Below are 16,387 nucleotides of genomic sequence, written 5' to 3'. Positions count from 1 at the left end.
AATGAGCAAAAGTCTACCCATGTAACTTTCACCCTAAGACGTGATGATTGCCCAGCAATACTTATGAATGGGACTCAAATTCCAAAAAGTAACCATGCTAAATATTTAGGAATGCATTTAGATAGGCGGCTGACGTGGAGGGAGCTCGTAAAATCTAAACGATCTCAATTAGATAAGAAAATTAAGAAAATGTATTGGCTTTTTGGTCCAAAATCTGAACTTAGTCTACACAGAGAAAACAGTACCTAATAAATACATAGTAAAATAGAACAACATTTATAAGATTTCTCTATGGTTTTTTTTCAAGAAGAAATTCTTATTATTTTTATAAGGAAAACCTTTTTTAAAAAATCAAGAAGAAAACTTACGATTTTTACTAGGCTTTCTTATTGTTTTTTTCAAAAATGTTTTCTTCTTGATTTTACTAGGCTTTCTTATTGTTTTTTTCAAAAATGTTTTCTTCTTGATTTTACTAGGCTTTCTTATTGTTTTTTTCAAAAAGATTTTCTTCTTGATTCTGTATGGCTATCTCTTTGTTTATTTAAATAATACTTCTTGATCTTGTTTGATATTATAATTCAATTTTTATTCATATATTTACTTATTCATATGTTTACTTAGAAATAAAAATTAAGTATTTTATTAACAGTATATTTTAAAAATATAATAAAATATATTTACTTAGAAAGTAATTTAATATAAAAATAAAAATTTAATATTATTACCAGTATTTTTTTACTCGAATAACTTTAAGTCCATTGTTCAGTAAGTAAAAATGGATAGGTGGACCGTCTATATCGAGCAAGTCAATGACATGAAATGTTTCTGTTTCATTTCCTATCAAATAAGATTGAAATCTTTGAGAAAAGTTCAGGTTTATAAATTTCTTACCAACCATTTTTATATTGTCTTCTTTGCATAAAAAGTCGACAATTTCATAAATATTTAGGGTATCGTCTTTAGTTACAGTGACTATATAATTAACTTTAAACGTTTTTCCACGAAAAACTATTTTATTCGTTCTTTTATACAAATGAAGATCGGTGAAATTTACTGAATACTTAACTGGTTTAATATTCTTTACTTCTTCAAAATAGAATTCATGCTGAAAGAATTCGTTATTTAAAATGAAATTTGCAAATCTTAGAGAGGACTTTATAGCTAAGGTTAGTGGGACATTTGTTCTAGAAGTAATGTTACGTACATATTGCTTGTGCAATTGATGTTCAGCCTCGAACATAAATGACCATAAATATTTAAGAGGACCTAATTTTTTAATTATTGTAGGATAATGGACAAGATTGTGGTATTTTGGTTTCAAATGTTCTTTAAATAACTCTTGATACATTTCATTATGTTGTTTAATTAACAATTCCAAGTTATTTAAGGTTGTATCATTGTAATTCGGTAATAGCAAAAGATCAAGCAATTTAACAAACAAAATTAAGAATTTATTTACCATATCCTCAGGATCTACTAGATCCCCTATCATTAAAAGAATGAGATGGAAAAATGTTTTCATCTGCTTTGCGTTCATTTTAAAAGTAGCGTTATCTATATGATGTTTCTGAATGGGTGGACTTATATTTCCAATTTCAGTTTCACCGTACTGAAACATCTGCTTTCTATAATTTAAGGTATCTATACAAAATTTTTTTTTGGTATAAATAAAATAATTTAAAATTTGCGAGAGATTGTATTTACAAACTCCAAGAAATATATCGTGCATTATATCACACGCAATATTACCAGTAATATGAAAACATGGCAAGGAATTGAAAATTGACACATTTTTTATACCAGTAATATCTGGACTATTTAATAAAACATCGCGATTATAATTACTTATATTGCGCAAAGAAGAAGGAACTTGAAAGCAATCAGTACGAGTGTGATGTTTGTTCCTCTTGCATACTCTACAAAAATAATTTGCTGAAAACGAACTGACATAACCTAATGCAGTATTAAGGCCAAGATTATCACCTAATATTTGTGCCAACTTAAAAAACAATCTATAATTAGTTCCATCTACATTGATTTCTAAGCCATCAACTTCTAATGTCTTCAATATTTTTATAAGGGGAGTTAGAGAAATAGTGATTCCATTATCACGTAAATCTTTACTTTTTATAAATCCTGCAACAAATACATTTGCAAGTTTACTTATTTGAAAGTGTGGTACGATTGGAAAACTGTAGTATATGCCACAAATTTGTTGTTGTCCGGACTTTGAACCCAAAGGGTCATTTACTTCAAAATCGTCAAGATACAAAAATAATGGAAATGTTTCATTGAATTTACCCTTGTTTGAATTTTGCCAGAAATCGCCATTAATAAAATGTGAATAAGAACTACTTTTTAAATATTGTGTAATATTTAGAAGCGATGCTTTAAGAACTCCTTTGCTTTCAAAATATTTCTTTATTTGAAAAGGAATGTCTGCAAGCGTAATTTCTGTTTTTGCTGATGTCAAAGTGGGATTGTTGTTTACAACGACTTCAGAAAGTTCTTCGCTAAGAATATATTTTTGTGGGTGTTTATAGAGATTAAGATTTTCTAGTTTTTTTAAAAAATTGTATTCACTATTTACACTAGAGAATGGCTTAGAAAATGCATTGATGGCTTCGACTAGCGAAGAATTCCCATCATCGATTTTAAGAGATGTTGTTATGAAATTATAGACTGGTGTTGTGATACACTGTGTAACTGAATTTTGAATATCAATTATGTCCTTACGAGAAAAATTTTTGTTAGAGTGAAGCTTTAATAGAAATGAAGAATGCAACAGAAGAAAAATCCTCAGACTTCAAATCATAAAAATACTGCTCTAAAAATGACCATACTTGCTTGATTTTCGGGGAATATTCAGTATTAAAAACGTAGGATAACTACAATAATTTCTATACATTTCATGTAAGAAGGACACTTCCACTTTAGGCCATCACAAAATACGAAAAAATCAGAGATTTTGGAAAAATCTGGTCCAACAACCATTACTCTTGGCTGAAGTCTTTCTTTTCTTTCTGCATACATTTCAACAATTTGCAGGATTCTTGGTTCAATATCATTAAGAGTTGGTACTAAAGTGACGAAGTCTGTTTGAGCATCGGCTATCGAAGGCTTATGTTCTTTATTAAGATGTTGTGGCTGTAACAAAGCGTGAAGCAGTATTGTACATATACAATACTTACAATCTGAATAGAATTATAAAAATTAGTAAATGCGAAATTTTACATATGTCAACATTTGAAAGAATATTTTACCTTTATTAATATTTTCATTCCGTAGATATTGTAGGTATAATTCTCTTGATGCACGGTCTTTAATTTCATTGTCAAAGACTTTAACCAACTTTTTATAAAAAGTTTCCAACTTTAGGAATAACTTATTTACTTTGTCTGGGTACAAAAAATCAAAATCTATATCGACCTTTTCAAAACAAAGTAGATATTAAAAGTTAAATTAAATCAGAACAAATAAATTTCAATACTTACAAGATCATAACCCAAGAAATCATTGTATCGTGGCCATTCTTTAAAAATATTCGTCAAAGAACTGGCATTTTTTATCTCATCCATTCTAATGTTCCTTGTTTCCCCCCAGAATGAAAGTACCTGATCCCTTGGACTGCAATTGTGCTGCAGCCAGCACTTTTGCTCGAAATATTTATCTTTGAGGGAGAAAGATAGATGTTTAAAGATTTACATACATATCTATATTACTTTAAGAAATTTTATATATCCATACCGCTATCAAAATCTTTAAAAGTTTCCTCCACAGTACTGCCACTATAGTCATCGAATTTTCCTTTTTCAACATTAGTCCATCGAGAAAATAATTTTCCTGTTGGATTTTTCTTCCCGTCTTTCCGTTTCAAAAAGTATGTTTCCTAGAATAGCCAAAACTGTTAATAAAAATATATGTACATTAAATAAAATTTGGTTTAGATTTCTTACCGGTTTTTCTTTAGGAAATACATCACAGATAGCATAAGACCATTGCTGCATTTCTGCTTTTTCTGATTTTTTTAGTCAAGATAATTATTTTTTTCATTAAAAGTTAGTACTAGCTTTCACGGTATTTCTAAGGAGGTTTGTAAGGCTAGTACCACATATAGAATTGTCTCCTGACGTTTGTGTACTGAGTGGGCAGTCAGAATATCCTGAGTTACTGAGTTTCTCTGAAATTTTTTCCAACCAATCCAATATCCGACTATTTGCCGATAAAGTTTCTTTTTCACATATGAACGGTAGGTTCTGAAAAGATGCCTAAATTAAAATATTTTTTTTATGAACATTATTTTGCACGAACAATATTTCTTCTCCATTCCCTTAGGCCTGCTTTAAATTTAATCAACTCCCCAGTATATTGTTTGTCCAGTTTCTTGAATAAATTTTCAACGTCTTCAATTTCCATTTTTTTTAATATGGTTGTTGATGTAATTCCAAAATTTAAAAGAATGTCACACGTTTCATCACATAGTTCCCAGGATTTATAAATTGGAAAAATGTCTATATTTTCCGTTAAGCTTTTGTGATCTCCCATTATTCAAAATATTATTGTTTATGTTTTTTTATGTATTTTTTTTTGTTGACATTACATTCAAATGTAACACTTTTCAATAAATAAACAAAAATAATTTTTAATTATTTAAACCACATCCACTGTCAATAATTCAATTTTTTATTTAAATTTAATTACATTTTTTAGAAAAATTGTTTTATTATCTCTTTCCACTTCTTTACTTGTCACTTGTCAACTTTCAACTAAAAGTTGTTCGCCGCAACACTTGTACAAACACGTAAACAATTATAACGGTACAAAAACAAAAAATTCATAAAAAAAAGTCTTTGTGTTGATTTGTATGCATTCATGAAATAACAAGCCAGCTAGTATAATCAAGAAGATATTCTTATTAACAAATTCAATAAGATAATTTGCACATGATCAAATAGAAACCTAATAAAATCAGTAAGAATACCTAATAAAAAACAGCTTATTAAGTAGCCTAATGAAATCTATAAGAAGTACCTATTGGAAAAAAATTATTAGGTAGACTAATGAAATTAATAAGAAATTCTTTTTTCATGCAATTCATAAGAAAACCTAATAGAATCAAAAAGTTGTTCTCTATGGATTGTGTTTTTGTTGCCAAAAATTACGGAATTTGAGTAAAAACATTGTAAATAACAAGCTTTTCTTCTTAATTTTATGTGTTTTACTTATTGAAAAAATTAAAAAGATTTATACCATTAAAATAATAAGGAATCTCTTTAAAAAAATCTTCGTTTCTTTCTGCCGGAATACTCCTCACCCCAAAAGCGTTTCATAGAGAACATCTTCTTGATTCTACTAGGCAGTTTTCGCTCTGTGTACATTTATAAAGAAGTAATTTATTCTCTATAGAGAATAAATTACTTCTTTATAAATGTATTATAAAACCGATATGGACGTATGGTATTCAACTCTGGGGTACAACAAGTAACTCAAATATAGAAATTTTACAGAGATTTCAATCAAAAACACCTCGAATGATTGTCGCAGCGCCATGGTATATTACAAACAACGCAATACATAAAGATTTAGATATTCCATACATTAATGAAGAAATAAAAAAAATTAGTAACAGATATCTTCAAAGGTTAAGTGATCACGTTAATCCATTGGCCATCTCATTGTTAGATGAAAGTGATAGTATTAGAAGATTAAGAAGAGTTCATATTTTAGATCTCCCATTTAGATAATAAACTATCTTAATGTATATATTTGTACATATGTATATATTTACTTAAATACTTTTTTATATTATTTACTTTATAACATACATTTTTATTTATGTAAATACATGTAAAATTCATACATGTATAGATAATGCTATTGATTACACTGGTAATCAATAACTTATGTGAATTTAATTATACCCATCAAATTTGCTTAATGTTCTAGGATAGATTGCAAATAAAGAAATTGATTTAAAAAAAAAAAAAAATATTTATTGAGTTTCTAAAACTAAAATTTGTATAAAAATTTTAATAAGATTGCAAATATTAGAAACGTTTGTTCCGAACTAATTTTTGGCCCTATTTGGAAGCTTACAAAACAATAATCCCTCAATTAAATTCCAAAATTATCCTATTTCATAAACATCATTTATCCTTTAAACAACCACAACTATTTAAAATTCAATTCACAAGATTGTAAATTCGAAAGCAATCAAATGATTATTGGCAACAACATCGCCCACATTAAGGTGACTTGACTTTATTATTTCTACATTTTACTTTATTTTATCTCAAACTATTTATTTTGATCTGACAAAAACGACCGCATGAAAAAAAAGCAACACAAAATTATACAACATGCATCAAGCTGTACAAAATACAACCAACCAGTAAAATGATAATTTGATTTGATAATATTTTGCTGCATTGACAACTTGTGAACATTTTTAGTTCAATATAACGAAATATAAAAAGCCATAAAAATAAGTACGTTTTCGTACAAAAAAAAAATAAAACAAAAACACTGCAAAAGTCACATGCAACCGCAAAAAGGTCACGTACTACTTTAGTTTATTTTCTTTCCAATATTTTTGTATTTTTTTTTTGTTGATGATGCTGGTGATCTTTGACATGATGCTGTAATAAAGTCACTCACTAAATATATAATGCTATACAACGTAGATATTTATCCCTAAAAATATTTATCTACCCTTAACTTAACATTTTAAAATGCATTGTATAGAATACTAAACTCATTTTTGATGATGTTAAATATTTTACAGTGATTTTGATTTTTAAATTTTACACACATACTCAAACACCCATTTATCTATAGCTACATAAAGATACGTTACTCCTCCTGCCTTTTGAAAATTTAATGTTTTATAGTGTTTGTTGCTGGTGGTTTCACAAAAATGTGACTTAATGATGCTCCTTCATATGGAGTGTGTATGTGTTTAAATTTATTTATTTCAACTGAAATACTTTTTGAAAACAACTTTATTATTTTCAATGATAAATTTTGTGGTGATTAATGTGAAAACATTAATTATAACACGGTTGGAGTTAAAACAAATATATTGTTTTATTCGTGTTTAGTTGCGAACTAAATACCTACATGTGTGGAGAGTATAAACAGGAGCGTTGTTTCGGAAATACTTGTGGTGGGATAAATTGATATGTATAACGATCTGATATTCAAATATTGATATTATGTTATTCAAAAATTAAATTAATTAATGTTAGAACATCAATAATACTTATTGCACTAAATAATTATATAAAAAAAACTTTTATTAATATAGAGAAAATCTCCTGGGGCTCATTCGCCAGATGCCTGGTGGGGTGGTTCCGCAAGATATTGTTCTATTGTAGACAAGTTCAACTCATCCACCATAGACGTCAGTTACAAAATATTTATTTGATGTTGATATGTCTCATTACAATGTAAAGTGAAGGCTGAATGCGTTTGTGCAAATGTTTCTAACGTCCAAAAATCTTAGTATAAAATCTTTAAAGTATAACGATCGACTTAGAATCACTTTCTGAGTCGATTAAACGATGTCCTTCCTTCCGACCTTGTGCGCAAAGTACATGTCGCAATTTTGAAGATATTTCGATCAAATTTGGTACATATAATTTTTTCCGCCCTAGCCCCCATACAAGTGTCCTCCCAAAATTGGACTTTATTCGTGATAAATGTTTAATTCATTTATATATATGTATATTAGAGTGCTCCAAGATTGTATGGGCGAAAAAAATGTCTAGGTACAGGACGTCCCCCCCTCTAGAATTGTTCTATGTATTGTAGAAACACGTCGTGTAAAATATTAGGATGATAGGATAACGTTAATTGGTGGCGCAACGACGCTGAAATTTTGAGGTGCATTTACAAGGGGAAAATATGCAATTTTTTCAGTTTTTGTAAAAATTTTGCCATTAAATAATGACTTTTACAATTTAATTTAAAAGAATCCAAATGTGTACGTAATTGTCGTTATAATAAGATATATAGATTGGTGAAAAAATGTTAAAGTTATTAGAAAATCGCCATGAAATGTAGGAACAAAATTAACATATTTTGAAAAATATTAAAATAAAAGCTTATTTTAACTCAGAATATATCTATATTTACTTGTATATGAGTTTTTGTCTATTTAGAATAACATATATAATTTAAAAGAATCGAATATAGAAGACAAAAATTGGTTAAAAAATGTTAAAGTTATTAAAAAATCGCAAGGCTCAGGCCTCTAGAACAAGACATTTATGAACAAAATTTACATATTTTGATAAATATTAAAATAAAAGCTTATATTTACTTAAAATATATCCATATTTACTTGTAAATGAGTTTTTGTCCTCATATGATACCATTAACCTATTCGCAGGTATGACCAACAAAATTTAATTTTTTTAACGGCAGTTTCAAAACTCCAATTTCAAATTTTTCAAAAATTTTGTTAAACAAATTTCAGAATTAGCTGATCATTACATTGGGATTTATTGAGAACATAATAGGGAATAAAAATATGAAAAAAGTATGTCAATACCTCCTATAGTTTTTCCGTACCTGCGATTTAAATTTTGCGATTTTCGAGAAAAACTAATTTTTTGGCCATATTTTGGCAAATGAGGCCAATTTCCTTACTGTTATCAATTTTAAGCAAAATCTTTTCAGAATATAATAGTAGAGGTAATTTAAAATATAGGCTGAAAGGTTTCCTAAAATCGGAAAACGTTAACCTTTAAATCGTGAAGGTCAATAGTCAAACATTATCCTATCATCCTAATATTTTACACAACATGTTTCTACAATACGTAGAACAATTCTTGATGGGGGGGGGCGGTCAAAATTCGCAATTTTATTTTTTTGGAGCACTTTAATGTATATACTTACAGAAATCATGTCACCAAATTTTGTTATGATCGGTCCAATTAATTAGGGAATTTAGATTTTTTGAGGTTTTATATAAAAAATCGATTTTTGTTCAGAAATATGAGAGATCACAGATCGAGCTCCCTTTCTTGATTAAACACTTATTGGCCAAGTTATTAGCGAATTTAGATATTTTGAGCTTTTAGAGCTCCTTTTCTTGATTAAAAGCTTATTGGAATAGTTATTAGCGAATTTAGATATTTTGAGTTTTTATATATAAAAACCGATTTTTGGTCTGAAATATAAGTGATCACAGATCGGGATCTTTTTCTTGATTAAACGCTTATTGGCCAAGTTATTAGCAAATTTAGATATTTTGAGTTTATAAGTGATCACGGATCGAGCTCCTTTTCTTGATTAAACGATTTTAGATATTTTGAGTTTTTTTTACAAAAAAAAAATCGATTGTTTGTCTGAAATATGAGTGATAACCGGAAACCGGAAATATGCTATAAAAAAGAGTTTTAAGCGCTTTAAATATGCAGTAAAAACTTTAAAATATGCTCTTAAAATTTAAAAAATATCCTCTAAAAAAAACAAACTTTTAAATAACTTTTATTTAAAAAAATCAATACAATGCATTTCTAAAAAAGGTAAAGTAACATAAAATAAACAAAAATAACATGAACTAAAATAAGTATAACAAAAAATAAATACAACATAAAAACTGTAGGTATAATCTATAAATATAAATTCACTTCTTCAATTAAGGTTATTATTGCAATAAATTACAAAATATTGACTTAAATTTTCAAATAAAAATCGTTGTCTATTGGATCTATTATACATATACATATACATACAATGTTCTTTGGACATCAACTGATGTTATAGGAGCAAATTTAAAAGACAATTGGGGTATTCACACGGTCTACTATTTGGTCATATTGTCATAATGTCCTAATATATTTTGATAGTTTAAAGAAATTTTTGTTGTGTTTCAAACAAAAAAGTTATAAACTAATAACTAGGGGGCGGATTTATATGCAAATGCATGTTTTTTCTCGAACGTCCAAATACAATGTAGACTAATTATCTATCCGAATCGCACATTTTGCTGCAAAATGGCATCGATTTGTTAATGCATATTTTATTGATAATGCATATTTTGTTATATTTTACCTCAAAATGCATATTTATATACATATTATGGCAATTTTTAATACAAATATAATTTTTTGTCGTTAATGGGCAATACATTGTTTCGATTGTCATAGAAATAGCAGTAAATTTGATCGACTAACTTTTTTCGACATCGAGAAACTGAAATTTAAAAATCCATTAAATGTGTCGAAAACATTCATATTTGTTCTCATTGCAAATTCGATTTATAAGAAATTTCGTTATCGAAAGAATTTGTAACTTCACCTACACAGTAACCGCTCCAAGCCGTTCTACGAGACTGTCGTAAACTAGTGATTTTGGATAACTTAGAGACAAATGCACTACAAAATTAACGTTTAAAGTCCCTACACTATAGATTACATATAGACACTTAAGTGACAATTGTCTTTATGATAGATTACATGGGATGTATAAAGTAACCAATTGACTTCTCTCTGCATTACAAATAGCACGTCAAAATATATAAATTGAAGTCAGCCAATTTATCAGACATTATTAACAATTTCCGTCTATAAGGGTACATTTACTAATTGCTTAATTGCTGGGTTATTACGAGATACAAATTAAGGTTCGATGCTACTTTACAGCATGATCAAAATATTGATGATTTTAAAAAGAAAGTCACAATATAGAAGCTCTATGGCTATAAACAAGTATTCATACCAAGATATTACAATTAATATAAATATCCATCGTTTTTTCAGAAGAAAAGTTATTTTAAAAATAGTTTTAGAACTTTAATTGTTTAATTCCTGGTATAATTTATAGAGTTCTAACTGCTGGCAACAGTGTTGTGCATTTGTTGGACATTTCGAAATCCATACTTAATTATTTTATGTTTCTGCACAAAAATATAAGTGCATATTTCTTAAATTTTTAGGTCATATTTTGATTTTTTTGAAGCATATTTTAGGCGCATATTTTCCAATAATAAATGCATAAAAATCCGCCCCCTACTAATAACACTATTTGAACTATTGGGGGATTCAAACGGTCTGCTATTAGGTCGTATTGTCATAATGTCGTAAAATATTTTTTTAGTTTAAACAAATTCTTGTTGTGCTGCAAACAAAAAAAGTATTATTTTATGACAAACCAATGAACATAGTTCTAAAAGTCTTATTAGTTTATAACTTTTTAGTTTGAAACCCAACAAAAATTTATTTAAACTAAAAAAATATTTTATGACATTATGACAATACGACCTAATAGGAGACATATGTTTATTGTTTTGTCATAAAATAATATTTTTTTTTGTTTAAAACACAACAACAACTATTATAATATATTAGGACATTATGACAATATGACTAATAGCACACCGTGTGAATACCCCAAATATTTCTTTAAAACTTAGAACGGTTAAGTTTGAATTAGAACTAAAATTTGATGTTTAGATGGCGCTATTATTAAAATAGTGCTTATTTTATATTAAAGCAAGTAAGAGAGCTATATTCGGCTGTGCCGAATCTTATATACCCTTCACCAAATTATACTTTAAATAAAAAATTAAAATATTTTTAGGTGAACAAAACTTTTTTTTCCGTTTTTTTTCATTTTTTGGAAAAATTTTTTTTTCGAATTGGTTTTTTTTTCTTATTTTTTTTAATTAAATTTTTTTTCTTTTATATTTTAAAAAAAAATTTTTGTTTTTTGAAAAGCCATCTTTCAATTTTGAATTTTAAACAAAGGAAGTAAAAACCTGTAACAGCGAAAAATAAGTAAGACAAAATTTGTTTTTGATAAAGTCAAAATATGCTATTAAACAGTAAAATATGCTCTAAAAACGCAAAAATATGACATAAATATGCTAATAAAACAAATATATGCAAAAATATGCATTTAAGGGTAAAATATGCACTAACAAATCGATGCCAAAATTCTTAAATAGTTCTGAAACGTGTAAATATCTTATCCATGTGCTCATTAGACTCACCAGAAAAACATGCATTTGCATATTTTGGTTTCCCTGGTGATCACAGATCGAGCTCCTTTTCTTGATTAAATGCTTATTGGCAAATTAATTAAAAATTCAGAAATTCAGAAAACAGATCTAGCTCCATTTCTTGATTAAACTTGGCCAATAAGTCCAAGTTATTAGCGAATTTAGATATTTTGAGTTTTTATATATAAAAACCGATTTTTGGTCAGAAATGTAAGTGATCACAGATCGAGATATTTTTCTTGATTAAACGCTTATTGGCCAAGTTATTACCAAATTTAGATATTTTGAGTTTTTATATAAAAAATCGATTTTTTGTCAGAAATATGAGTGATCATATATCGAGTTCCTTTACTTGATTAAATGCTTATTGGCCAAGTTATTAGCGAATTTATATATTTTAAAGTTTTTATATAAAAAATCGATTTCTTGTCAGTGTGTTCACAATTTAGATATTTTGAGGTTTTATATAAAAATTGATTTTTGTTCAGAATTATGAGTGATCACAGATCGATATACATACATAAATACATATTTCAAACACAATTTTGCTGCACTAATTCTAGGTTATGCCGTTTTTAAAATATAAAATTACCTGTTCACATCCCTCTAAATTATTTTCTAAAGTTATTGTTCAATCAATTTATTTAAATTTCTTCGGTCGCACATCTTAGTTAATTCTCAGAATAAACAAATGAGCCTGATTAACAACGATAATGATACTTGATTTAAACTATTTACATCATAATTATCAAGAAATTTTGAAATATACTACTCATTTAGGAAAAGAGCTCATGAAAAACCCGTAAAGAATACACTTATGTAGAAATCACAGGAAGCCAAAATCATCTTTACCATTAAAAAAGCGTATTGTAAACCCTCTATTTAATACCCAACAATACTATTAAGATCAAGATACAACATTTCTATATTATTCCTAGGAATTCTATTAACAAGACAACAATAAAACTTAAATCCCAAGATACATACGAGTATCAGAAATAATATAATAGAAAACAAATTAAAATCTCATTCAAAAGACAAAAAAAAAAATTAAAAAAAAAAATAATACGATGACCAAAATGTTTATTTTCAAACTCATAAAAAAATATCTTAAAATCCTAAAGATACACTATCTAAATGTGTGGTCTATAAAATGTAACAAAAACACATAAATACACATTTAAACATGCGGATGGACGTACCCGTAGTACAAGTAGTTGAACACATTTAAGGCCAAATTATAAAAGGTTCAAGACAAAATAAAAACACATTTCATTTGTTTCATTCAGGCCCAAAAAGCTGGGTTGAAAAAAAGGAACGACAACCCGAGGAGAGACCAACCACAACAAAAGAAACCAAATGTAGCAAATAAATTACAAAATGCGACAAGTAATAAAAATGACTTAATTTATTTTTCTGTTTTATTTATTTTCTGTTTTTTGGTTTATTTTTCTCTTTTTATATTTAAATAAATAAAAAATACATTTCAATTAATTATGAGAATAACAAAAACAACAAACAGCGGTAAAGATTCTGCAGGGCACCCTTTTGTTTGACTGAAACAATAATAATCATAAAAATTCCTTTCGTCTTTCTACTCATTTTTGATTAGATGAAAATGAAATAATAAGATATTATTGTTTCTGTTTTAACAAATTAACCTGAACTGTTTAACAATAATAATAATAATAATCAACAAGAGATTTTAATGGAATTAAATGATTTAGTTATAACACTCACTCCCAATGAAAGAAATGACCACAAGCATTTATCATATATAGAGTAGATAGAAATTGGTAAAAAAGGGGGGCTGTAAAAAGTTGATTCAAAGGAATTTCAAACCAAATAATTGAATTTTATAGATGAGATTTCCAATATGTAAGAAAATACTTCTAGTAGTGTAAGGGGATAAATATTGATAGCGAGTGAAGAAAATATATGATTAAAACAGAACAAAACACACGGAAACCTAATTCCAAGTGGGCATTCACCATTACAAATTTGCGAAAGCGTGAGAGCAAACCATACCAAATTGGACAAGTTTTGTTCTGCTTCTTTTTATACCCTCCACCACCATAAGTGGTAAATGAGGGTATACATAAGTTTGTCATTCCGTGTGTAACATTGAGAAATATTCATCTGAGACCCAACAAAGTATATATATTATTGATCCTTATGAAATTCTAAGTTGACCATAGCTCCCATATAAGGTCCACTTCCAAAAATCAGTTAAGTAATCATAAATCTCTTATAAATACAATTATCATGCTAAAATTCGACAAAAATAATACTCATATATATAGATATCACTGTACGAAATTGTATGCAGATTGGCCGATAATTGGTCATAGCTCCCCTATAAGGCCCATTTACGAAAAAAGATATTAACCTTAAAAAATATTAAAAACATATCGATATCCAAATGAAATTACGCACAGATCAGTAATTTGTATCCAGTAATCATACTTCTGGATTTTGTGAATATCGGTCCATATTTAACCATAGCTCCCATATAAGGTCCACTCCCGAAAATCACTAAAATCCTCATAAATTTTTTACAAATATAGTTATCAGGTTGAAATTCAAAACAAATTTATTCAATATATACAAAAATTTATGTTCCAAATTTTATGATGATAGGTCCATAATTGGTCATAACCTCCATATAAGAACCACTTCAGGAAAACACTATACTATACTGAACCAAAATTTTACACCGATCAGTAATTTGTATCCAAGAATCGTGCTACAAGATTTTTTAAATATTGGTAAATAATTCGGCATAGCTCCCACATAAGGTCCACTCTTGTTAATAGCGTTGTTTATATGAAATTCTATAAAAATAGCCGTTAAATACTTAGGACCATAATAGGTCATAGCATCCATATATTAAACCAAAATAGTACACAGATCAGTAATTTGTATGGCAACAGCATATAAATACATAAAAATCACGTAAAAATATATTATGACAATCGAATCATAATGGGCCATAGCTCCCACATAAGTCCCAAAACCAAATATTTTGAAATTTGTCTAAATATATTTGTATACCCTATTTTATACTCTGTTTCTTCACTTGAGGTTAAAAGGGAAAAATGTTGATCCAAACAAATTAACTAATTATTAAATATATAAATTTTTAAATTTCATACGTTCTAATAGGAATTTAAATTATAAATTTGCTGAATTAAATACAATTTTTTGTACATTTGAAATAAAATATCTTCTGCGTAAACTAGTCTTTCTAACAATTGTTATATTATTTCAGTTGTTATACCATCATATTTAGGTGGAGGGTATTTAAGATTCGGCACGGCCGAATATAGTACTCTTACTTGTTACATCTAAGAATCGTCATCGAAAACAAGTAGTCTTTCTATTGTATATGGTACACGATCGTGGCGAAGGATCACTGAAATCCATCGCAAGGAATATAATTTATGCAGATACTAACGCATACCATAGACATCAACCAAAGAGCTAATTCACTTTTCAACTTCATAGTTTAAAATAAACTAATAGTAGTTAACCCTGATGTTAATAAAAGTAAACATTTAATTTAAAATACATTTAGTTGTAGGATTCCTATTTTTGCATTTTGTTATGAAAAAGCATACAAATTTACACTGATTTGTTCAGTTTGTGTTTTGGTTTCCAAATATGCCTTCTTTTTTTTCTTACTATGTGAACCAATGGCAAAACAACGTTAATTAACCAAGACGATATTCGTGTTCAATTGACTCGGATACTGACAATAATTCGGAAAATAATGAAACAATTAATTTTGATACAGAAAGTATACATACTAGAAGTGGTAGGACCTGCTGCTGAGAATACTATCTCTCTTTTTTGTGCTTCTTTTCACAATTATCAACGAAAATACTAATAATTAAGGCAGATTAAAATAACAAATGGACCGATATTGATGAATACTCATTGCTAGCAATTTTTTCTCCATAACCCCTCTTGGGAGCATATGGCTTCCACAATGCATCTCCATTTTACACTATTTGTTGCGCCATTCGTTGATACTGTACTGCCTAGATAGCAGAAACTTTCTACGTATTCAACTGGTTAATCTTATAGCATGATGTTATCTGTGCCAACGTTGTTGATTCTCATAGCTTTGATTTTCTTGATATTTATCTGAAGTCCAAAATTCCGTGCTAATCTTTCCAAATCTTCTACTTTTGCTTGCATTGTTGGAGATCTTGTGCGAGAGCACATAAATATCATTCGCATAATCCAATTCGTCAAGTTGATGTGAGAGGCTCCATGTTATTCCATGTTAAAATAGCCATTTATGATCCGAACGAGCTGAAATTAAACATAAATAGTACTTGAGAAGGTATACAAAAAATACGCTTACAAGTG

Source organism: Calliphora vicina, chromosome 5 (genome assembly GCF_958450345.1).
Source record: "Calliphora vicina chromosome 5, idCalVici1.1, whole genome shotgun sequence".
In the NCBI taxonomy this organism is placed as follows: Eukaryota; Metazoa; Arthropoda; class Insecta; order Diptera; family Calliphoridae; genus Calliphora; species Calliphora vicina.
The sequence above is the reverse complement of the archived record's forward strand: the minus strand, read 5'-3'. Positions refer to the sequence as shown.